General features: G+C 44.9%; 1 protein-coding gene across 2 annotated transcripts in view; it reads left to right on the plus strand.

The window, feature by feature from the left end:
* The first annotated feature begins 249 nt into the window (after positions 1–249).
* Positions 250–23,982, plus strand: part of ERG (ETS transcription factor ERG) — a 144,858-nt gene continuing 121,125 nt past the window's right edge. Inside the window, exon 1 of one of the 2 annotated variants that reach the window (XM_018913384.3) lies at positions 250–292. The gene's annotated coding sequence lies outside the window, so the exon portion shown is untranslated. The remainder of the gene's footprint in view (positions 293–23,982) is intronic. The other variant, XM_018913382.3, reaches the window with a different exon arrangement.

The following is a 23,982-nucleotide window of genomic DNA, read 5'->3' on the forward strand; positions in this document are numbered from 1 at the left end:
GGGCGCGGGGCCGCCCCGACGGCGGCGGGGGAGCCGGGCAGCGCCGGGAGCGGCGGCGGCGGCCGCGCTCGGCGATTGGAGAGAGGAAGAGGCGCCCGGAGCCGGGGGCCAGCGCGATGGGCTGAGCCCGTCCCGACTGAAGTGACTCACCGCAGTCGGCAACGCCGCCGTCCCCTGCCCGCTGCCTCACTCCCTGCCGAGCTCCCGCCGCTGGCGGCCGCTGCCTTTCCCCCGTCCCGTCCCGCCCCGTCCCCCCTCCCCGGGAGCCCGGAGTGACCCCGGCCCCAGCCCGGTAAGTGCTTTCCCTTCGGGGCTGCCATGGGGCGGGGGCGGCCAGCGGAGCGCCGGCCGTCGGGGCGGGAGCGGCGGGGAGATGGGCGAGGGACCGGCCGGGAGAGGGACCGGCCGGGGACGGGAACAGGGATCGGGCGGGGCTCGGTGACCCCGAGGGCGGCACAGGGACCGGCCGGGTGTCCCCTGGCTGGAGCGGGGCAGCCCCGAGGGCTCGGCAGCCGCAGCCGCGCATCCTCTGAGGGAAGCGTGCCCGAGTTGCTCTAAGTTTTGAAGGATTAATTTGCTGTTTGGCTTCGGTTTGGCCGCTGGCTTTTTAGGGCAGAAATGATATCGCCTTTCCCCTCGCCATCACTTTTCCCCCCTCTGGATCGTAATAGCGGCGTTGGTGCCTTTGTAATTCTTTCAGCAATTCATCATTCAATTAACTAATAGCTCTATGGCTTTTCAAAAGCTGGGCAGCTCTTGCACGGAGGAAAACCTTCAATTACCTACGTGGCTGAGGGGAGTCGTGGTTGGGTTTGGTGCTTTTCAGAGTAAGGGATACGCGGGGCTCTGTTTTGGTGTCCAGATGAGTTCGCTGAGGAGTTTGGAGTGCACGTAATTGTATTTACAAAAGTTGGAGTTGCAAGTTCTGGCTAACATAAACTTCCATTCATTGCTGCCTTTGCTGAGAGCCCACGGTGCGAGGAAATGGCTCGTTCTTTAATGAAGTTTTTTTATTTGTATTCTAAGTGTCGTTCTGTGAATTAACTCTGTTCTGAAGTAAGAGTTTGGAAATTACATTCTGCCCCGTTCTCCCCATGTAATTTTGAGTCCATTAGGAAAACCAGGATAGGTCTATGAACTGCACATGGAGAAATGTCACATTCCTTTGGTTTAACCCTTTGAGCACTTCCCTGGTTTCTCTGAAACAAGTGAAGCAGGCAAAGACAGCTTCTCACTGGGGTATGAAATGTAAACTTTTGTCAGGATACATAGATCAGGTGTGTGATTTCAGGCACATCTGAACTGACAGGAAAATCAAAGAAGAGAAATAGGTTATTTGATAGTTTCCCGGTTAGAAATAAATAAGTAAAGGCATAAACCAACCAAGCCATACCTCATACGGGACAAATATATTTTTATGTTGATTTTCTGATCTATTTCTTAAAGGGAATTTATAAAAAACAAAGATATGGTACATGGGATTAGCAACATTAGTCCTTATTTTCTCTTTTGTATGCGTTTGTGGGCAAACAACGGCAAATTCTTTGAAAAAGTTTGGAAGAAAAAAATCTACCAGCTCCAAAAACATTTCAGGGTTTAGAGCTTTGAACAGCATCTGTCCCCACCTCCCACAGTTTAGTCCCAAAGTTAAACAAATCATATAGTACTGGATAGAGTTACATGTTACAGGAATTTTATAAATGATCTGTCAGGGTAAGTCCTAGGTGTGATTAGTCGGACTTTTTGCTCCTGAGGTGTTGCTCCCTTTGGATTGTCATTTCTGTAGCATTTGGTTCTTAGAGATAGATTCTAATAGACATGTACATTATGCATGTTCTGCTTCTTATGGCTTTTAAGCAGTAGTTCCTGTGAGGTTCTCTCTGTTCCTTTTAATTAAATTTGAGCTCTTTGTAAGGCACTAAAGAAATCTGGGTGTGAGTCCAATGAGGACTCACAATGATGGTAACCACGAGCTTAAATCCCAGATTGTTGCAGACCTGGGAGCTGTGTCTCTCATCACAAGGATGCTGGTTTTGTTTGTCCTTTTCTCTCTGGAGCACCAGTTTGGACCCCGCTGTTGTCGGTGTTCAAATGACAATTCTGCACAAGATCCTGCCCCATGAAAGTGTCTTTGCTACCTGCTCTGCTGTTGGAAGTTTATTTTCTGTGCATGCACAGGGCTGTGTAAACAAACAGAAAACCTTGGGATGACTGTGGCAGTCCCGTTGGTTTGAACAAGACCCCGTGAACAGAATACCTGGCTGCTGATGAGGCAAATCCTTCCCCACTGCTCTTTCTGCCCAGTGCTTTGCTATCACAGCGTGAAGCTCATGGCACTGCTCTCCCTCTGCAGAGAGTTGAATTTTGATGGCTTTGCTGTGATCCCTGAACACAGCAGTTCCTCCTCCTGTGAGGATCAAAAAGCTTCTCAAAATGGGAGAAGCTTTTGAGGTGCTGATGGCATCTGGTAGCCCCGAAACATTACCTGTTACATTTCCTTTCCTCACCTGTCCTTTAGTAAATGCTCTAGGAGTTACAAGCAGGTAACAACAAAATAATTAAAAATAGTTGGGTCAAAACAAACCTTTTCCCTTGAATATCCATTGCATTGGGGTTTTGTTCCACTGTCAGGAAGCTTGTCATTTTCTTTTGAGTGAATAGTTATTTATTTTTTTTCAGGAAAAGGCAGCTGTAAGGGTAAAGCTGTACTTCTTTGAATCATGTGAGCAGCTCTGTGGAAATCTGGGTCCCAAACTTGAGGTGGAAGTTGTTGACAGGGGGTAAGGTTGGAAAGGGCCCTTTGGGCCTGATCCATATCATCTGAGGTCAGCAGGGCAGGCTTAGCCCTGAGTGCCTAAAGCTGCCCGCTGGTTTTCTGTGCAGCTGGGAAGGGATGCCAGGGATTAGAGTATGCTTTGTATGGCACTTTTCCTATACAGTTGATTTAAAATGCTTCTGTTTAAAAAAAAAAAAAAAAAAAAAAAAAAAAAAAAGTTCACACAGGGTAAAGATATTTTCAGCCTGAATTATAATGTTGTTTGTCTTGGGTTGGAAGAATTACCTTTTGTGCGATAACACCACACTGGTTCTCATTATACCCACAACTGGCTGCTCTCACAGCCGCTGGAATATTTTTTACTTCCCAGGGTGGTTCTGGCTGTGCCCTTTTTGACACTCAAGTTTCCCAGGAAAATGAAGCATTTTGTCTTTTTGGCTGAAGGTTTGAGTCCAAAAAATTTGTATCGATTTGTCATTTTGGAAGATAGTGGTATCTAATCTAATATATTCCTTTCACAAGTAGTTAACTAGTGTAGGTAGAAAAGTGGCAGTCTAAAATTACTTTGCTAAATTTAAATGTAAGTAAAAAGCAGGCAATAGGAAAAAAATTAAAGGGTATATCTAAATATGGAGTTGCGGCCGTATCTGTTATATTTAAACTGTATTTTAACCTCTTCTATTTATATTCAGTGGTCTGTGTGTAATCTGGAGGGGTTAATTGAATTCAAGAAACAGCAATTTCACAATGAAACCCAAAGAGTTTATTCTGCTGTGGACAGATTACATGTCCTCATTAATCAGCGATTTTTCAAAAGTAAAAAAGGTGTGCAGCGAGGTATTTTTGTGTAAAAATGAGACTTGATCTAAAATAAGTGTGAATGGATTTGCAACACGCCTGCTTCTCCCGCACTGCTGTGGCAGGAGGATCTCCTGCTGCCCTGGGTGGCACTTTGCCTTATGTGGAGTGTGAGATTTCACCACAGCAATTATTTTCCTCAACTTACCCTGGCTCAGAAATGTCCCTTTTTCCTTCAGAAAGCTGCCCTGCTAAGTGGATTGTCCTTGCACGCTGCTTGCATCAGCTGCAATCCCTCCTTGGCACAGCTTCATTCCAACAAGAAAAAAACCATTATTCCAGGAACAAAATACATAGTTATTTTTGTTTGATAATGCATCACATAAATATTAATTGTCTGCCCAAAGAAAAAACAATAAACACATGTTTTCATTTTAGCTGCAGATACAACCAGCTTTGAGAGGGGATGGTTGAAACCCCAGGGCCTCGAGCTGTAGCCACACAGCTCCGGCTGACCGCAGTGGGTTGGGGAGTGGTTGCTGTGCCCAGGTGAGGGTTTGGTTTTGCTTTGAGGCCTTCTGTGTTGATTCATTTTAATATTTAATACATGATACAACACCCAGGTGCTCATTAAAGGGTCTTGGCAGCTGCGTTGCTTCCAGCCTTCGGGAAGATGCCGTGCTCCTGCTCGGGCACTCGGCAGCATTGGTGGGATATTCCAAAGCTGTTGCCTCTTCCAGCTGCTTCTCCTGCCAACAAATATCACCTTCAGTCGTGTTTCAGGCCTCCTGAATTTGCCTTTAGCTGGGAACCCCCCACAGCTGATTAGTGCTGATTGGGGAGAGCAAGGCTGTGGGGGATGATGAGCACGGCGGCCGCCGCGCCAGGCCGGTTCAGCAAAAACCAGCTCGAATCAAATGTGGTTTCAATCAGCTCCCTCAGACACCCTGGTTCCTCCAGGGGGTCCCTAATGAAACAGCCTGGCTTGCTTTTGCTTTTCACCTCGCAAAGGCAAAGGCACGGCAGCGGGGAAAGCCCTGATGGAGCTCGCACCGCAGCGGCGGCAGAGCCTGTGGGGTGCGGGGATGGATGGGGCAGCACGGAGGCGTTGGGGCTGCAGGGGCTGGGAACTGGGAATGCTGGAGGGAACTGGGAATGCTGGAGGGAACTGGGAATGCTGCAGGGGCTGGGAACTGGGAATGCTGCAGGGAATTGAGAATTATGTAGGGACTGGGAGTTGGGAATGTGGAGGGAATTTGGAATGATGTAGGGGCTGGGAACTGGGAATGCTTCAGGGGCTGCGTATTGGGAATGCTTCAGAGTCTGGGAGTTGGGAATGCTGCAGGGTTTGGGAATTGGGAATGTTGGAGGGACTGGGAACTGGGATTGATACAGGGTCTGGAAGTTGGGAATGCTGCACAGGCTGGGAATTGGGAATTCTGTAGGGTCTGGGAATTCGGAATGCTGCAGGGTCTGGGAGCTGCAAATGCTATGGGGTCTGGGAGCTGGGAATGCTGCAGGGGTTGGGAACTGGGAATGCTGCGGGGTCTGTGAGTTGGGAATGCTGCCTGTGGCCAGCACTCAGCTCCTGCCCCAAGGAGAGCAGAGCAGGTCACGGCCCTGGCCGGGCTCAGGCACCTGGTGAGGCTGTGCAGGTGTGAGTGGGTCAGGGGAAAGTTTCTCTCCCACCATCCCACATGCACTGCCTGCTGAATTAGCATCTTTTCCTCCTGCTTTTTATTGTCTGTGACAAGTGGTTGGTAAGGGTTTGTTTTCTTTCTTTCTTTTTTTTTTTTCCCCACTATTGTGCTGTTAAAACATGCATTGATTTATCAGGTTTTCAGGTTGTTTCATTTTTCTGGTTCTGGGAGCATTGGTGTAGGAGGAGCAGCTTTTCTGCCCTGTAGACTTACAACAAAATGTTTTGTGAAATCTGATTGATTTCTTCTAATTTTTAAGGCATGTAGGCTTTCCACTTTCATAATTTTTGCATTGAGTTGATTACATTTTTTTTAGCTTCTCAAGTGTGGATATACATGGTATATTTGACCTGGTTTGACTGAAAAAAATCTTTCAACAAATCACTTGTATTTTAATACTTAATAGTGGTAATGCATGCAGTGTGTGATTTTAATGCAATTAAATGTACATGCAAAAATCAGGGATTTACAAAACTGCACAATGTATCTCTTTCTGTAAATTAAAGAAGAAAAAAATGGCAATCGAACAATTGTATGGTTCATATTTTTCTGTCTAAGTAGAAAAGGGTTTATACAGAAGGAAGTCTTGTAGTTATGCAGAAGGAAAGGCTTCTTAGCAAAATTCCGTTTTCTAAGGAGGCTTTGTCAGTTCTGAATAAACCCTGCAATAAATTTAAACCTGGTGGTTTAAAATTCTGTTTATAAAACGGACTGCTCTCTATAGAGTTCACAAATTATACACAAAGGATTAACTACTAAAGTAACATAAAGATGTTGCATTCAGCATGCACTGAGGCTAAGCTGAAAAATCTGCTTGGAAAAGCAGCTGATCTGCAGGACTTGCAAAGCAGACATGGGAAAAGTTCTCCATCATTTCTCTAAAGAACTGCTGTTGCTGTTCCATTGATTGTAGTTGGCTCTTCAAAGACTTATAAAAGGTTTTTTTTTTTTTTTTTTTTACAAAGGCTTGTGCAAAAATTTGCATTAAAAACAGGTTTGGAAAGGGAAAAAAAATAAAGGTTTTATTACCACATGAAGATAAGATAAAGGATTTAATATCAAATCGAGATCTAGTTTAGTCCTGGTCGATATCTTGTGCCTTTTCTTAAATTTCATTACACTTGCCCAGAATGTGAAGCTGGGAATTGGGGCTGGTGCTCTTTTGCTGCATTTATAAGTTCTCTGGTATTTTTATGTATTTATAGCAAACAGTCTGTAGCAGCCTCTGTATCTCCTGCAAGCAAGACCAGCCAAATCATCTGTCACCAATATGTGTGTCAACATCCTGACACCACCGAGGGCACTGTCTTTTGTAGGCACCTCCAAAGCTTCATTTCAGCAGAGCAATTCATCACCCTCTTGAAATGAAGAGCTTGAAGAAACCTGAACCTGGCCTCTTCCTTCTTCCATGCAGAGAAGTCAGTTCTAAGTGATGAGACTGAAAAATGGCTTTAGGAGGGTAGGATTCACCTCAGCTCACTGTAGCCATCCAAAAATCCAGGATCTGGCTGGCAGCAGTTGGGTAAATTCCAGCCTGGCCAGAGGACAGGGTAATCTTGCCAGTCTGAGACAGTGATGCTGGTTTGGGAGAGGCACTGAAGGTGCAGAAGATGGTCCAGCAGCTTGGGTAGGATGGGGTTGTAGGACTGGGTAGTGGCTGGCAGGGAGTGCCTTGAATTCTGCATCCAGAGACAAATCCAGGCCTTCCAGCAGCTGATCTTAGGGAGAGTGAAGGAAAAAATGTAAGTAAAATATAGCAGAGAAACAAGACAAATAATACAGTCTGAGTGGAAATTATTATTATTGCTTATTTATAATTTTAAAGTTTAATTTGAAGTAAACAGAACATTAATTTTTACTGTCAAGCTTCCTTTTTGTTTAGAAATAGAAACATTAGAAATAGCAACAGAAAACCCTTTTATGCTTTCTGCACTGCTCTCTTAACATCCTTGAAAAACTGAGTAAGAAAACATTAGCCATCATTTCAGCTTCAGAATAAGACAGGAATGGATTAATGCTGCTGCCTTTCTCTTAGGAGTGTGTTCTGGTCATGAAGGAAATAGTAACAATCATTTAAAGTGAATTTTTTTAGGCTGGTCCAACTGCATAGATGACAGCCTTGGGGCTACACTTTACTTAAATCTCTCGAAGCACAACTTTGGAAGGCTCATTTTGGACAGGCCATGAGGTTTTTACTTGTCAGGGCCAGTTTTTGGTCCCCTTGATGACAGTGGTCCCTGCAAGGAGCACAGCTGAGCTGCAGAGCTGCAGCCAGAGCAGCTCTGCATGGAGCCACTGGGGAAGGAGGGGCGAGCTCCGTGTTTGTTATTTGCTTGTGATTCCCTTGACAGTTTACAGGAGACAGAGTTGTAACCAAATGTGAGCCCAGGGAGCTCAGCCTGTGGTCTGTCTGCAGAGCAGGAATGTGGGATGGGGGGTCAGCATCAGGTTGTTGGAGGATGCAGGAGCTGAGGTGGAGGGAATTTGGGCTGTCTTCCACTCCTGTCCCTCTGGGCTAACACCTCCCTGTGTGATGTGCCATTTGTAGCACTGGGGTGGGGCACTGCCCCCTCAGCCACCCACAGGGGCACATCCAGCCCTCCCTTCTGCCCCTTGAGCTCATCATGACAGTTTTTGGTCCAAGATAGGATTTAAATAACTCCCTCTTTGCTGTGTTGGTTCCGCAGGACTAGAGAGGAGTGAGAGAAGTACTAAAAATCTATTTTGGTCACTAAAGTAAGCAGACATGACTCAGAATACTCACTGGGAACAGATCTGCTGGATGAAAAGGTGCCATTTTTACATAGTCACTTTTCTGAGTGTGCCCTTTAAACTCTTACAAAAATAGAATCCTTTCTCTGGCGCTTCTTTTGGACGGCAGGACCGGCAGCGAGAGCGAGGCCTTTCGCTGTGCTCCAGCCCCTGCTTCGGAACCAGACAAACCCTGCGCGTTTTGTGAGGCAAATGTAACATGTGTTTAACACCGGGAGGAGCAGAAAGAAGGCATTTGAAATTCGTGGGGAGGGGATTTGGGCTTGGATAGTTTTACCACTTGCAGCGGAAAAGCGCGATCCCTCGTTCCTGCCTGTTACACTTGGATGAATTCCGCCACTTTCTGACATCCTCGCGGCCCTGCAGGAGCAGGTTGGGATCAGTGGGCTCGTCTGGAGCACGGAGAGGCTCTGTTTGACCACTGCCTCCAATTCCTCTTGGACTGAGTGGCCTCAGCTAAAAATGAGCCTGAAACCACACTGACGTAATCGGCGTTTATGGACCTGCGAGGAAACAAATCATCGCTGGCAACCAGAGCCCCAGTCTGGTTGTCCCTCACATGAGGGGTGACTTCCCCCCACACTGGTGAGCCCAGGGCCCCTCCAGCTCCTGGGGAGGCTGATGGAGCCCAGTCCAACCAGATCCCTCATCTGCATTCCTTGGAAAGGGTTAGCAAGGCAAGTCATTTCACAAAAAGTCACTCCCGGCTAAGTAGGTGATACTGAATTTTTGAACTCTTCTCGTCTCTTTCTTGTTTTTGATGGTTTGGTAGGAAGCCGGAGCCTGGCTGGTGCAGGGAAACTCAAAACCAGCGGTGTTAGCACACTGCATGTGCTCCTGGGTGTTTGACAGTCCTGTTGTTCTCCTTTGGAGCATTGCTGTCTTGAAAAGTAAAACAACAAACCCTTTTTAACGTATTTACCACTTTCACTTGGTTTTACATGGAAAAAGAACAGCAACCCATAAATTCCTCTTCCTCCTTTGTTCCAGAATAACCCATGAAAGAGTTTGAAAACTCCGAATTTCTGTTTAGTAGATGAAATCTTGTCCTTGCTGAAGTGTCTCTGCTGGCTTTCACAGGGGCAAAGCTCTTCAGCTGAAGTGTTTCTTCCTCATGATTCTGCTGGGGCTGGAAAGCCCTGGAAGTGTTCTCACTGCTGATTTCCTAAAGCCTTAATTCCCCCAAGTCACTACAGCATTTAAAGGCACCGTCTTTTTTGCACAGGAAACAACCACTGCTTTTTCTCTTGATAAAATTTCCCTTGTATGAGCTCAGAGAATTTCCACTTTCTCTGTGTGGGCTCATCTTTCATAGAGGAGGAGACATGGGTCATACGCCTGCAGATCTCACAACTCCCTCCTGCTCCATCTCTGGCCTCCTCCCAGCCCCTTGGCAGGCAGGAGTCAGTGAAGATTTTCTATCAAGGCCTCCTGTCTTAATTCCTCACTGGACCCAGTAGCTTCCTCTTGCTGGGGAATCCTGTATTTTCTGGTTTAAATTTGAAAGGTGTTTGGGATATGATGACATTTACAGCCAAAGCACATCACCTCTAATATTGTCTCCTTCTCTTGATGCATGTCAGGTGATCTCAACAGGCAGGAAAAGGGAGGAAAAGCCCAGCAGGCTTGTGGGACACACAGGATTGTCACCAACCCTGCACTGAACAGCCCTGGGGATGCTCCTCCCTGCTCAGCCCCACTTGTGTTGTCTGAAGTGTTCGAGTAGAGCTGGTTTAGACATTTTCTGTGCTACAGAAACACAAAATCATTAAGGTTGGAAACCTCCAAAATCATCAAGTCCAAACTGACTGATGCCTACCTTGTGCCCAGCCCAGAGCACTCAGTGCCACCTCCAGGGGACACCTGCAGGGATGGGCACTGCAGAGCTCCCTGGGCAGCCCCTGCCAAGGCTTGAGCCCCCTTTCCATGGGCAAATTCCTGCTGCTGGCCAAGCTGAGCCTGCCCTGGCCCAGCCTGAGGCCGTTCCCTCTGCTCCTGTCCCTGTGCCCTGGGAGCAGAGCCCGACCCCCCGGCTGTCCCCTCCTGGCAGGGACTTGTGCAGAGCCACAAGGGCCCCCTAAGCCTCCTTTGCTCCAGGCTCAGCCCCTGCCCAGCTCCCTCAGCCCCTCCTGCGGCTCCAGCCCCTTCCCAGCTCCCTTCCCTGCCCTGGACACGCTCCAGCTCCTCCAGTGCTCTCCTGCAGGAGCAGAACTGGACCCAGCCCTGGAGGGACCCCAGCACAGAGGGACAATCCCTGCCCTGCTCCTGCTGGAGACACAATTCCTCATCCAGGGACAGAGGGAATGAATGAGGCACTTGGCTTCTAGGTGAACTAAATGTTACTATTGTAGTGCTGTAATTACAAGGGTTTAAAATTAGGTCTTGACAGCAGTTGAGAGCTGGTTCTCCACTGTGCTGCTGGCCAGCACTGAGATGTGTACCAGCTCCTAAGGGGAGCAGGCTGTGAGAATAACTCATTAACCAGTTACTCCACGGTGCTCTCACTCCACATATGGTGTGAGGGCTGCTGGGGGTCTGGAAGACATTAAGACCTGGTCTGAGAAAGGGCTGCACAGGAAAGGCAACAAATAACCCAGAGAGCCAGATCCCCATTCCCACACCGCTGCCAGGTACGTGCCCGTGTCACCCTGAGCCAGGGAGCTGGGCTGGGATCCAATTCCCTCTCCCTCCTGGGGTGAGCCCAGGTAGGTGAACTGTGAGTAATTGCATGTGAGGGGAACCTTTGCTTGGCTCTTGTTTGAGGGGTTCCCAGACAAAGGAAGGAATGATGAATCTGACTCCATGTTCTTGGAAGGCTCATGTCACCGTTAGGCTGGATGTGACATGCACATGTGATCAGGGGCTAAGAAGATAAATTTTTTTTATTCTGTGTGGTCTCCAGCTTATATACTCTTAACAAAGTGCAATCTTAAGTCCCTAACTACATCACAATAAATTATTATATTCACTGGTGCAAAGCAATTAATGTCAATATAATTGGTGAAAGTTTTACAGAAATTTAATAAGGCACGTATACACATCTACTTAGGCACATAGTTTAGCTTACAAAAATTTTCATGTATCCTTTCTAATCTGTTTCCATGCTGACGGCTTTATCTTCTTCCTTGGTATGGATACACTCGAAAATCATCAATTGTTATTTCTTCTATTCGAAAATCATCAATTGTTATTTCTTCTATCAAATCAGCTTTGCTTGCAGGCCAGCTGTCATGCCCATCCATGGGTTAATTTATTATTTTAAGATACTATATTATATTAAAGAATACTAAACTATACTAAAGAATACAGAAAGGATACTTACAGAAGGCTAAAAAGATAATAATGAAAGCTTGTGACTCTTTCCAGAGTCCTGACACAGCCTGGCCCTGATTGGCCAATTAGTGAAAACAACTCACATGAAACCAATGAAGCAATCACCTGTTGGATAAACAATCTCCAAACACATTCCACATGAGCACAGCACAGGAGAAGCAAATGAGATAAGAATTTGTTTTCCTTTTTCTCTGAGGCTTCTCAGTTTCCCAGGAGAAAAATCCTGGACCAAGGGATTTTTCAGAAAATACGACTGCCACACTTGGCCACATCCACATGGATCCACTAAGTCCTTTAGTGTTCAGGAGGATGAATATTTGCCTGTTCTCCCATGTGCTTTTGCTGCATGGGATGGGCTGAGGGATGCTGTTACACATCCGTGTTTCCAGAGGTAATGAATGCTATGGGGAAGCGGACGGCGGTGAGCCCATTTCCTTCACAGTGGGAGGAAAGCAGTAATTCAGGAGACCATTAAACATTCAAAATACCTCTGCAAGGTCCCTACAAAGACACACTCCATTTAGATTAAAGTCCCGTAGGGCCAATTACCTGGGAAGAACATAAGAACTTCAACAAAAGCTGAGTTAGGTATGCTGCCCACCAATGGCTTCGAGCAAGAATGGATGCAGTGAGGAAACACTCGTGTGTGTTGTGAAAGTGAGAACACTGGGAGTAGGGCTGTGTAATAACCCACTTTTACTGTTCCCCCAGGATCAGCGTGTGCAGGAAATATCTGTGGCATGCTTGCTTTTCCTGGAGATGACAGCAACCCTTTGGCAACCACTTTGTTTGATACTTTTCAAAACGTTGGGCTGTTGTTTTATGAATGTGCTCTGATTTTTTGGCTGCCAGAGCCTTTGTGCTTGGCTTTCTACCCTTCCTAAACTTGCCCATTCTCCTTCCAGCCCTGGATACTTCTCCATGAGTGCCCTTAGGTAGCTGTGATGATGCCTCTGTTTTTCTCCATGTTGGGATGGGGCTTAAAAAAACCAGGGAAGCTAACAAAAGTCCCTTATGATCCTTGTGTGGAAATAACCTCTATCTGTGTGGGTGGCTCTGGACTCCTGGAGATGGAGGGTTAAGGCAACTGAATTTGAAATCTGACTTTGTTTCTGTGAATGTTTTCTAAGAGTGGGCCGAGTATTTTGCACAAGGTTACAAAGCAGAGTTTGATCCCAACACTGGGGTTCAAACCTGCCTTTGCTTTGGCTGCTAGACCCTGATTTTGTTTGAACATTTAGCTATTCACAGTTAGACCTGAGCACCACAGTGCACTGATCCTTCAGGCAAGGGATTTTGAAAATGAGTCAGTTTTAAGACACTGGAGCAACATGTTCCTTAAAGTGTTTACTGATGCAAATTGCTGCCTGGTCTTGAAATGGCCTCCTCCCTTTAACATCATAAAAGAACTCTCTTAAGAGAAGACACAATAAACAGTCTGAGGTCTAATAAGTGAACAAGCAAGGCTGAAAGGTTTTAAAATACTGCTTGCTTAAATAAGAGTCATTAACATTGTAACTGATAATGAGAAAAATGCTCATGCCATTAGTGGTTTACCACTCTGGTTCTGAGAGGATAAAAACAGCTTCGTAAAAGAGACCGCAGACTGTCCATTTTCAGCCTCAGCGCAGGGCAAACGCTTCAGGAAAAATACAAACCCCATAATTTAAAACAATAATTCAGTATTTGTGTTTGGGAAGTGTGCTCAAAATGCCTTTTGAACGCAGGAGAGTGTGGTGATGTGTGAGCCCCAGCACTGGGTGTCCTTGCCTTGCTGCCACGGTGGGACATTGGCTCATCCACCTGCTGGGAGCAGTGCAGGAGCAGCCTCTGCCTTGCTTTGGTATCCCCATCTGATGGGGAAAGCTGAATTTGTATTTTACATGTGGCTGCCCTGGGCTCAGTGGTGGTACTTGTGGCCATCCTGGGATCCTTCCTGCAGTGGCCTTGCTGTTTCCTGCTGCTGGACTAGGGAATTTTTTGGCAAATGGAGAAATTTCAGCATCCTAGCTGGGAATAAAAGGTGCTGGGTGTGGGAGGCACTCGGTGCCTCAGGGCACTGCTGGGACTTGGTGGCTGAGGAGCAGTGACAGTGGGACCTTGTTTAACTTGGCCACCCGGGACAGGTGATCTCTTCTTTAAGGATGGTTCCTTCTTCTTCTTCTGTACCTCTTCCTCCTCTGGGCCCTGTCTCCTGTCAGTGTGTGGGGCCTTGTGATGACCTCAGCCAGGACTTTGACAATCACAGAATGAATGACTCGAGTTGGAAGGAGCCTTAAAGATCATCTTGTTCCAACCCCCAAGAAAACCTGGTGTTTGGTGTGGGCAAAGTTTGGGACTCAGCGTGCTGCACTCCTTGTCTTTAGCAAGGAACTAGAAAGGAGGCCAGGAGGAGGCTGAAATGTGTTCTCAGACTACCTCTGGCTGTAAATCCAACTGCCCTGGGTTTTACTGCTGCCTCCTGCAGCCCTGCTGCATCGACCACAGGCTTTGCTCTTACGTAAGGATGGAAAGTTGCCCCAGCTCCCCCCATGGAAATGACTACTGTGCCTTATTCAAAATGAGAACTCAATCAAGGCAGGAACACAGCTGGGTGAATGACAAGAGAAACAGAGCTGTGCCAGGGTGAATTTTTATGGAAATGCTCTCTGAATAGTATTTCCATGAAAAGACAACTCACTTGCAGATGGAGGCTGCATTGCATGAAGGAGAGTGTGTTGTACCACACCCTGAATCTGTCAAGGTCTATAAACTTTTCACATATTTTAAGTTCAGGCAACAGAGAGGCAATATTTAAGACACAAAGGTTTTCTTCTTTATGTCAATGTAATTATGTTATCCCCAAAGGAAGAAAATGTAAGCCAGGGGAAAATAAAAAGGGAAGTTTGTAGAAGGAACATTTCAAATATAAAGTAAAGGTCAAATATAATTTGAACTAGAAAGTCAATTGATCTATGAGAAAGGACACTTTTCAGGAGCATGGAAAGATCCTAATTTGACATTTCAGCAGCATCCTAGAGGTAGCAATGATAGGTTTTTGTCAGGGGGTGTGGGGGTCCTTTTAGTGGAGGAGCACGAGTGGCTTAAAAACTGCGAAAACTTCTCCCTCTTGATGGCAATGGCACTTTTCTTATTCACATCACCAGAAAAAAAGATGAGGGGAACTGTATGAAAAGCAAGAAGTAAAGGATGGTTGATAGTCAAAAAGTGGAAGAGGGGAAATAACCTGAGCCCAATCTTGAAACTGCCACACTTGGGTTTAATTAAACACCTTCTTTTTTGAGCTGTTGTAGCCTTCTCAGTGGGTTGGTTTCCAAACTGCCTCACTGATTTCACTGCAGATTTAGTGGCTATCAGCAGAGCTTCTCCAAAAGGTGATTTTTGAAATGAGTTCATTTTCCGTTGTTTCTGGGACTTTTTGATGTCATACCAATCAAGTTTGAAATGTGCTGAGAGAGAAGTTCTTGAGGCAGCCTTGAATTTTTTTCCAGCCTTTTCCTGAGTGTAGCTTTCTGAAATAAATGGGAATGCATTTTTTAATTTATGATAGCTTATAACTTGATGTCAGGGCTGCTGTAAGAATAATAATCAGGGGTTGTTATACTGACTTGATTGTTTACATTTCCTTTTGGCACTGCCAGTGATGTGCCAGAGGTAATAACACTAAACATTCTCCTCTGTCATCCTCTCAAACTTGTCACCATGGATGAGAGGATGACTGTGCATGTGTTTTAAAGCTGCAGGCATTTGTCAAATCCCATAATGGCCTCATAAAGGTCTGCAGTGGAAGTGCCATTACAAGGGAAACTTGGAAAAGGTAGGCCTTGGCTCTGAGAGTTGGGAGTAGAGATGAGTGACAGCCTTTCTTAAACTGCTGGATTTGAGAAATGGGGAAAACAAACCAAGAAGGAATCTCAGCAGGGGATTGTGAGACTGTGGCTGGATTTGGTGGTGGCACTGCAAAGTCGGGAGATGGGCTATGTAAGGGGTTGCTGGGGCTGTTGCTCCAACATTCTGATGTCAGTCATCATCCCAGTCAGATATGGAGTTGGGCATCCACAGTTTTTGAGGAATTGACAGTGAAATGACCAGGAATCACCTGCCAGCAGCACCTGGGAGCACATCCCCCAAACTCAGTGACAGTGGGACGTGTCCTTGCTGCTCTCCCTGAACCCCCAAACCCATCCCATAAATGCAACAAGCCAGGCAAAGGCATCAGTAGCAAGTGCTGACCCCCTTGGGGATGGAGCAGGGGATCCTGTTACCCCTGTCCAGCTGCACAGAATGGATGTTAACCCTTTCAAAGCCCTCCTGGTGAGCAGAGAGGGGCAGGAAAGTGCTGCTGACCTCCCCAAGTTTGGCTTTAAAAGGTTTGTGTCGGCACAGAAGGGCCACAGGGGCTCAGCAGGTCTTGGGGATGGCCGGGGTGGTGAGGACAGGGCTGGGTTCAATCTGCCACAGGCAGAACGTGTTTGGGCTGTGCTTTCATGTCCTTACAGCCTGCTCTTTATCTGGGGCTCTTCATCATCTCTCATGTCCTTACAGGCACATATCGCTGCAAGAAGCAACTCAGTCCTTCTCCTAAAAAGAGGAAAAATCAGTTTGCATCAGTGCAGGACTGCCTTCTGTCTCTGCTGAACCCCACACACCCCACAAACGTTGTCATGCACCACTTACTTTGCACGAGAAAAGGGGATATTACATCTCCAGGTTGTTTCCCCAGTACTTTTATTGTTCAGCCCACTACAGGAAGGGTTCAGGGAGTATATCCAGAAAGATGTTTTTGTTCCCCCACCATGGGTTTCAGTCCCAAGACTGCCAATTAAATTATCCCATAAATCCTCCATTATAGGTAGTAAAACCTAATTTTAGATTTCCTGCCTGCTCTAGTGTCCTGCCTGATTGCTACCAGTTGGAGAGAGGCTCAACTTGTTAAGCAGACAATTGCAGTGAATTGGCTGTTTCTTTCTGTGCCACATGTGGAGAACTTTTTAATATCTGGCATTTGGTCATAATTCTCCCTGGTTATTTTCTACCTTTTAGTAGCTCGAACATTGGAGGTTTTTTTGTTGGGTTGGTTTTTTTGCTTTTTTGGGGGGATTTTTTTGGGTTGAAAATAGACATCTGCAGTTTATTCTTTGGTCAAAATGTTTGTGAGAGGAAAGCTTGCTATGCTGTAGATAAGGAACAATGTTATTTTGACTTCACTATGAAAATATTAATAGTTTAAAATAATTTTTTATATAATTCTGTCTAAGAGCACTGTGTTAATAAAGCTAACACACTCCTGTGTAAGCTGAAAATGTCTCAGATTATCTGAATATTTTTTCATTCTTGTTCAAATACAAATACATTATTTAGCTGCGGTGCTGATTCTCTTGAGGGCAACTTCTGCTAATCAAATTCTTATGAAAGAGCATTCATTTTAAATACAGTCTTACTAAAAAATCCTATTTTACTTTGAGTACTAATGACCTCTTCTCTTGGTAATTTTCTTCCTAAGATTTACTGAGGGCACCTGATAGATAAATTTGCCACCAAAGGTGGATTTATCATGTGAGTAAGTTGTAGGTGCCTTGGTCTTTGGACAGAGAGATATTTGTGTTTGAAATCCCTTTGTCATTGAGATTGAAACAGAATCTGAGAGGAAAACTACAGCCTAAAACACAATGAGAAATTATTAATTTTTTGTTTTGTTTCTTTGCTAGACTTGTTAACTTTGCAAAATTCCAGGCCAAATCAGTTTTGGGTACTGTGGAGGCACCTGTGGATATCTTGTACCTCCACAAAGCACTGCCTGTATTTCCTGATGGATAAACTGGTGATGTTTTAACAATTTTGTTTGAATTGTTAAATTCCTGTTACACCAGGAAGGTGTGTGACAGTCAGGAAGGGACTTTTCCATCTCCAGAGTACAGTGGCAGGAAGATTAATTCCAGGTACTGGGTGTGTATAATCTTAGAGCTATTTGCAAAAGGGAAAAGTACTGCTCAGAGACATCATAGAAGGAGCAAATGCTGCTTCTCATGGAAACATGGAATAGTTTGGGTTGGAAGGGACCTTAAAAATCATCCAATTCCACCCTCTGCCATGGCAGGGACACCTTCCACTGTCCCAGGCTGCTCCAAGCCCCAAAGTCCAGTCTGGACTGGGACACTTTCAGGGATCCAGGGGCAGCCCCAGCTGCTCTGGGCACCCTGTGACTCCTCACCCTCCCAGGGAACAATTTTTTCCTAATATCCCATCTAACCCTACTCTGTCAGCTTGAAGCCATTCATATCATCTCATGCTAAAGTAACACAGAGGCTGGACCAGGAATTCACTTGGGATCCAGCTTTATTGATCCATCTGCCTTAGAATCATAGGATAATTAAGGTTGGAAAAGGTTGGTTCTTATCCAACCCTAATTATCCTATGATTCTAAAGATCTCCAAGATCAAGTCCAGCTGCTAACCCAGCACCACAAAGCCAAGTGCCACCTCCACTACCTTGCTGGACACTTCTAGGGATGGTTGTTCCACCATCCTGTTCCCATGCCTGATCACCTTTTCAGTGAAGAATTTTATTTCCTAATATCCAATCTAAATTTTGCTGGTGCAACTTGAGGCCTTTTCCTCTTGCCCTCCTTAAGTCCTTGCCTTGCCCAGGTAAATTTCAGCTGAACCTTCTGGTGACAGCCCCAGCATGTGGTGGTGGTGTTGCCCTGTTCTTCTAGCTTCTTCTAAGCCTTCTGATGTTCACATTCTTGTAATGGAGTTTCTCACACACTTTTATGTAATTAATTATTGTTTTTACATTCCTCTCTGGAGGAGGAGAAATTTAATGGACTGTTGATTCATCCAGTGTCATTAGAGGGGTAGCTCTTTCATCCTCCAATCCACTGTCACTTTTGAAAGTCCATAAATGTTAGAGTCAAAAAATAAATTTCTCTTCTTCTTACCTTGCAGTTCCAGTGTCCTCATCATTTTATTTCGTTTCCTACTGCAACAGTGGTGGTGCTCAGAGGGTGGCAGGAACTTGTCACTTAGAAGTGCCTGTCCTTGCTGATGGCCAGGACTGTGGGCACAGAAAGGGTTTTGTTCAGATGTTTTGTAGTGATTTGTGAGCTGCAAAAGGAATCAGCCCCTTTCAGCAGTGCTGACCTGTGTTGATTCTCTGATGTGCTGCTGCTTTTCAGCTTTCGCCTCAGAAGGGCACCAACTCTATTTCCTTGCCTCACCCAGCTTTTTGCTCCCCTCAGTCTCGATGGAATATAATCTTTTCAAGTCCATTAAACCCTGTTAAATTTGGGCAAAGCCAGGCAATGATTCCTAAGCTGATGGGAAAAAGGTCAAGGAACACTGCGTTGTGCACAGTGTGGTATCTCAAGTCCCATTCCTTGAAGAATGAGGCTAAAAATGGAACCCTTGTGTTTCTCCTTCTAAAGGGATCTTCTCCACCTCTCTTTGTTTACTGTGCTGTGTCTCAGTGTGGGGAGATTATCCTGTCTTGAGTGGTGCCTGAAGCGCTGTATAAAAAATAAAACAGACACAAAACCAACAAAGAATGGAAGGAAGGAATTTAGGACTCCCAGTCCCAGCACTGTGCCTTTAATGGTTGATGAAATATTACAGGCACGTTTTCAGTTGTGTTATTTGTCCAGTTGAGGAACCTGGAAATATGAGGAATGATCATATCAGTGCTCAGGATGAAGACCAGTCAGAAATTAGGAAATAATCTATGTTTTCTGTACAAGTTAAGAGCAAGAGTGACAGGCAGGGCCTTTTGAGAGGCAGAGCTCTGGGAATTGCTGCTGAATTGGATGTAGTTGATTTTAGGGATCCGCAGAATTGTGCTGAATAACCAAAATTTCAGATCCCCAAAGACAGTGCCTATAAAAGAAGCCTTGAAATGTAATCCCAGTGACTTCAATGCATGTTTGTTGTACTCTAAAATTCTAATTTAGACACAGCAAGAACTCTAGGATCATAGAATGGTTTGGGTTGGAAGGAACCCATCAGACCATCTCATCCCACCCCACTTCCATGGCAGGGACACCTTCCACTGTGCCAGGCTGCTCTAAGCCCAATGTCCACCCTGGCCTTGGGCACTGCCAGAGATCCAGAGGCAGCCCCAGCTGCTCTGGGAATTCCATCCCAGCCCTGCCCACCCTCCCAGGGAGGAAGTCCTTCCAATATCTGACCCAAATTTCCCCTCTTTCAGTTTGAAGTCATTTCCCCTTGTCCTGTCGCTCCAGTTCCTGATGAATTGTCCCTCTCCAGCTTCCCTGTAGCCCCCTCAGACCCTGGAAGTTCCGAGGTCTCCGCACATCCTTCTCTTCTCCAGGCTGAGCAATCCAAACTTTCCCATCCTGTCTCCATAGGGAAGGTGCTCCTTATCAACCCCGTACCCACCTCATGGCCCTTTTTGGGACTTGTGCCAACAATTCCATGTCCTTATGAAGGACACAAGAATGACCCTTCTTATGAAAGACGTGGAAAAAATGAACACAATTTGATACCCGTCCCTGTAAGGCTGAGAGTTCTCCACTGATTGATTGCACTGGGCACTTTCGTACTTATCTCATTTAAAAATATTTGCTTTTTACACCGAGCTGAGAATTTTGCTGAATATCCAATATCTTGCACGGGAATGCTCTTAATTCCAGGTATCCGGCTTCAGAATTTGAACAAGGCTTGTGTCAAGCCTGTGCTGTCTTGAATATGCTTCTGTTACCAGAAAAAAAGTCTCTCTGGTATGCTAAGAACAGGGGACGTGCTGGGGTTTGCAATTTTAGCATTACAGATTCTTTATTATTAATAGATTAGCGGGGATTTTTCCAAAGACTCCTATGAGTCAGAAGAGTTCCTGTTACTAAATTTCATATATTCATTTATTTATACAACTATACATGAGGTCTTATGGTCTTTTCAGCCCCGAAAGAGCCAATGTACTGTAAGTGTAAATGCAGTTTATTGAGCCCTGGAAATCATAAATATCTCCTTTAACATCTGATTTATCTTGAACTATGTGCATTGAAAGAAGAGTCTCAGCATTAGCAAAGAAGGGGCATTTGCTGCTCTTTTGGACAACCTGTGTATTCATACCCTGAGCAAAACTTTGGCAGAGAGTGGTTAGAATTAAGCTGTCACCACCAGGCCAGTTTTACTTTATATTCTGTGAGGTTATATGAGTTTTATAGGTTCATTTATTTTCCTGATTAACAGTCCAGTTCTGCTCCTGACAACATCTCCCATTTTTTTTTTTCATTCCTGTGGCTTCCCCAAGACGAGCAGAAGAGATAAAGTCTTGGGCAGAGGGAAATGTGAGGAGAGGAATTTCAAGGGAGGAAATTCGCTCTCCCGACATAAATTTGTCTGGACTTCGTGACAACATTCTGGGTTTGTACCATGGAGAAATTGTCCAGACAGGTCCCAGCAATCCAAGACCTCAGTGTACAAGGGAGCCTGCTCCACAGTGCCTTGTGGAGCCTCTGCCATGCTGGTAAATCATGGAATTACGGAACGGTTTGGGTTGGAAGGACCTTAAAGATCCTCCGGTTCCACCCTCCTGCCAAGGCCAGGGACACCTTCACTAGACCAGGCTGCTCAGAGCCTCATGCAACCACTATTATACTGAAAAAAATCAGTATCATACTGATATTATCTTTGCCTTTCCTTGCTGCCTCACCCCTACTGAAGTAGAGTAACTGGTAGATATTGTTTTCTTGGAAAGGAAAGCTGATAAGGGAATTCCTCTCTTTTATTTCCTTCAGCAATAATAAAATAGAGATAATTGAGAACATTCTCAATAATTGAATGACTGTAATAGGGTGTTCTCAACAAAATTGTATGTTGTGCTTCATTTTCCAGAAATGAAGGAGGTACATCCAGACATGCAGGTGATGGTGATAAAGTTGAGGAGAATTGTACCATAAAAATGCAAAATGCAATGACAATATAAAAACAAAATCAGATGAAAAAATATTTTGGGTTAAAATGATCAACTAATCTGGGCCTGCCAGAAATTATTCCAAGATCAGAGAGGATTTTAAAGGTCATAGTGGTCATAATGACCTTTGGGCAACCTGGGCATCCCAGCCTGTGTGGGCTGCTGGTACTTTATTCCCAAAGCTGCAGCAAACTGAAGAGTGGAACAAAGCAGGATATTAGTTATATTCCTTGATTTTCTGACAAAACAGAATGTTTTATTCTGCTTTTTTTTTTTTGCCATTTTCTCTTTTTTCCCGTAGAAAGCAACATTTCAGAAATGAGCTCTGTCCTTGCCTGTGATTCTTTCATATATGTACTTATATATTTATATATAATATAAATTATTTATATTTATATTTATATTTATATTTATATTTATATTTATATTTTCCCTCTGTTTGCCTTTTACCTGGTGACTGTGTTAGAGGCAGCCTGTGTCCTGAGGGAATGTTAGATGAGCAGGGAATCTGAAATTACTCCCAGAATGATTTTTTTTCCCCCCAGTGATTATGGAAAATAACATCTCTGCATGCTGGTTGCACTGGTTACCTGTTAATTTGTATGATTGTGTGCAGGAAGAGCTTTTTTGGCTGGTGGGACATCACCTGTGCTGGTTTCCAACAAGTTTATGGTATCCCAGGTCTTGCTTTAAACCTGTAGTTCTGAATACTTTGACACTCAGTCACCACAAGTGTCCCATTTTTCCATAGCTGAGATGAGAAAAGGGAGTATTTACAAGTGTAAGGAATTCTTTGTAAAGAGTTCTTGGTCCTAAGCCCAAATTATTATTTTTAAATCCCTTTCATTCATTTCACAGCTACTTTGGGTATCCACAATTGTGCTTTAAAACACTTACAGTAGTAGTTTTTTTGTAGTTGTTGTGGTTTTTTTTGTTTGGTTTGGGGTTTTTTTTTTGGTTTTTTTTTTTATTTATTTTTTTGGGGGGTTGTTTTTGGGGTTTTTTTTGTGTGTTTGGTGTTTGGTTTTCTTTTGTTTTGTTTTCTTTGTTTTTTAATAAAGACTTTAATAATAAGTTGGAAAAGTCTGTAGCTCCATGGTGGATATACCTGGGAAACAGGATGCATCCATTCTATCTGTGCTAGGATTTTAACATCATCTGCTTCCATCTTGCTCACTTTTGATGTCAGAGGATGGGAGTGTGCTTGTATTCCTTAGGTAAATATCTTTGGTTGGATTGTCCTGCCTGAAAGCCAAACTGCAGAGAGAATTCCTTGGACCCTGCAGGAGTGATCCCACAGTTTGCAATGGAAGATTTGCTGTTTATCCCCATGGAAGGGGTTTTAAGCTAAGGCAATGCAAACTAAGCTGCAGAACAGTTGCTGCTCCCAAGAAACTTTTCTGTCGAGGCCAGTGCCCATTTTCAGCCCCAGTGTGAGGAACAGAAGGCATCAATTAAATTCACTTTACTTAGGGCTGAAAGTTCATGTGCAGACCCTTCCTCTAGTTAACAGCATGACTGGAGAGGAGAGAGTGTACTTTGTAGCTATACATTAAATATTTATCTCCTTAAATGCCACTTCATTTTTTCTTTATATTCCATGGCAAAAATTCCACGGGGAGAGAGTTTTCTAGATTAGGGAGAGAAGCTGCCCAAATGCAGCTATGAAGATGCCTGATCCAAGCTGGGGATTTGGTTACTGTTTTAAAATTCTTTTTCTCCCCCATTTAGTAGCTGTGATCCTGGCAGGGCCGTGGGGTTTTGTGGCAGATGGTTGTTATACACACTGGAAGGACTCTATACTTCCAATATGCTCCATAAGCCATTAAAAGCTGTAAAAGCCTGGCAGACTTTATAGTTTGTATCCTGCCATTAGAGTTCCCTCTGAAGTCTGTCAGAGGGATGTAATTCCACTCTAATTAAAGCTATTCCCCTTTTTCCAAATGTGAAGCCGGCCTAATTAATGACTAATTGTTTCACAAATATAAACGAGGCTAATTGTTCCTTAGCCCCTGACTATGTGCCCTGCTTGCTCCCAGAGCTGCTGTGAAGGGTTTTACCTCCATCAAACCCCCTCTGTGGCCAGTGCAAAAGGGAGGATATTTGGAGCATGTTGCTTTTCTGTGGATGGTGAGCGTGGTGTCCCTAAGGGGGGATTTTTGTGGGTGCCCTGCAGGCCTCAGAAATGGGATGAAGATTGTCAAATCCTTGTGCTTCGTGCAATTCTGGAAACACCAGCTCGTCTCCTCCTGCCTTTCTGCGAGGAGAGGGGGGAAAGGGATGTTGGGAGCAGCAAGATTGAATTAATGGAGGTTCTGTAATATCTGAGTCAGGTGCCTGCTCAAGCAGTTCTGTCAGGTGTGAGCTGCTTGAAGAGGAAGCACATGAATTATACACAACCCACTGTGGAAACACTCTTAAAAGTGAACTTCCAAGTGGCTTTGTTACAAAATCATGCCACATTGCAACTGCAATCATCAGGCAGTGAGTGGAAGTGACAGTACTGATTTGTTCTTATCATCCCAACTCTATTTCATTAGCACAAGGGTAAGTCAAAGCTTGGAGTGGTGAGGACAGTAATTTACCTTTTTATTTCTACTGAAAAGGTAGTCAGTGCTGTTACACATTGGGGATTGACTTTTATACACACCTGGAACATAAAAAAGTGGGAGA

The sequence above is a fragment of the Serinus canaria genome, chromosome 1, assembly GCF_022539315.1.
Source record: "Serinus canaria isolate serCan28SL12 chromosome 1, serCan2020, whole genome shotgun sequence".
NCBI classification, from domain to species: Eukaryota; Metazoa; Chordata; class Aves; order Passeriformes; family Fringillidae; genus Serinus; species Serinus canaria.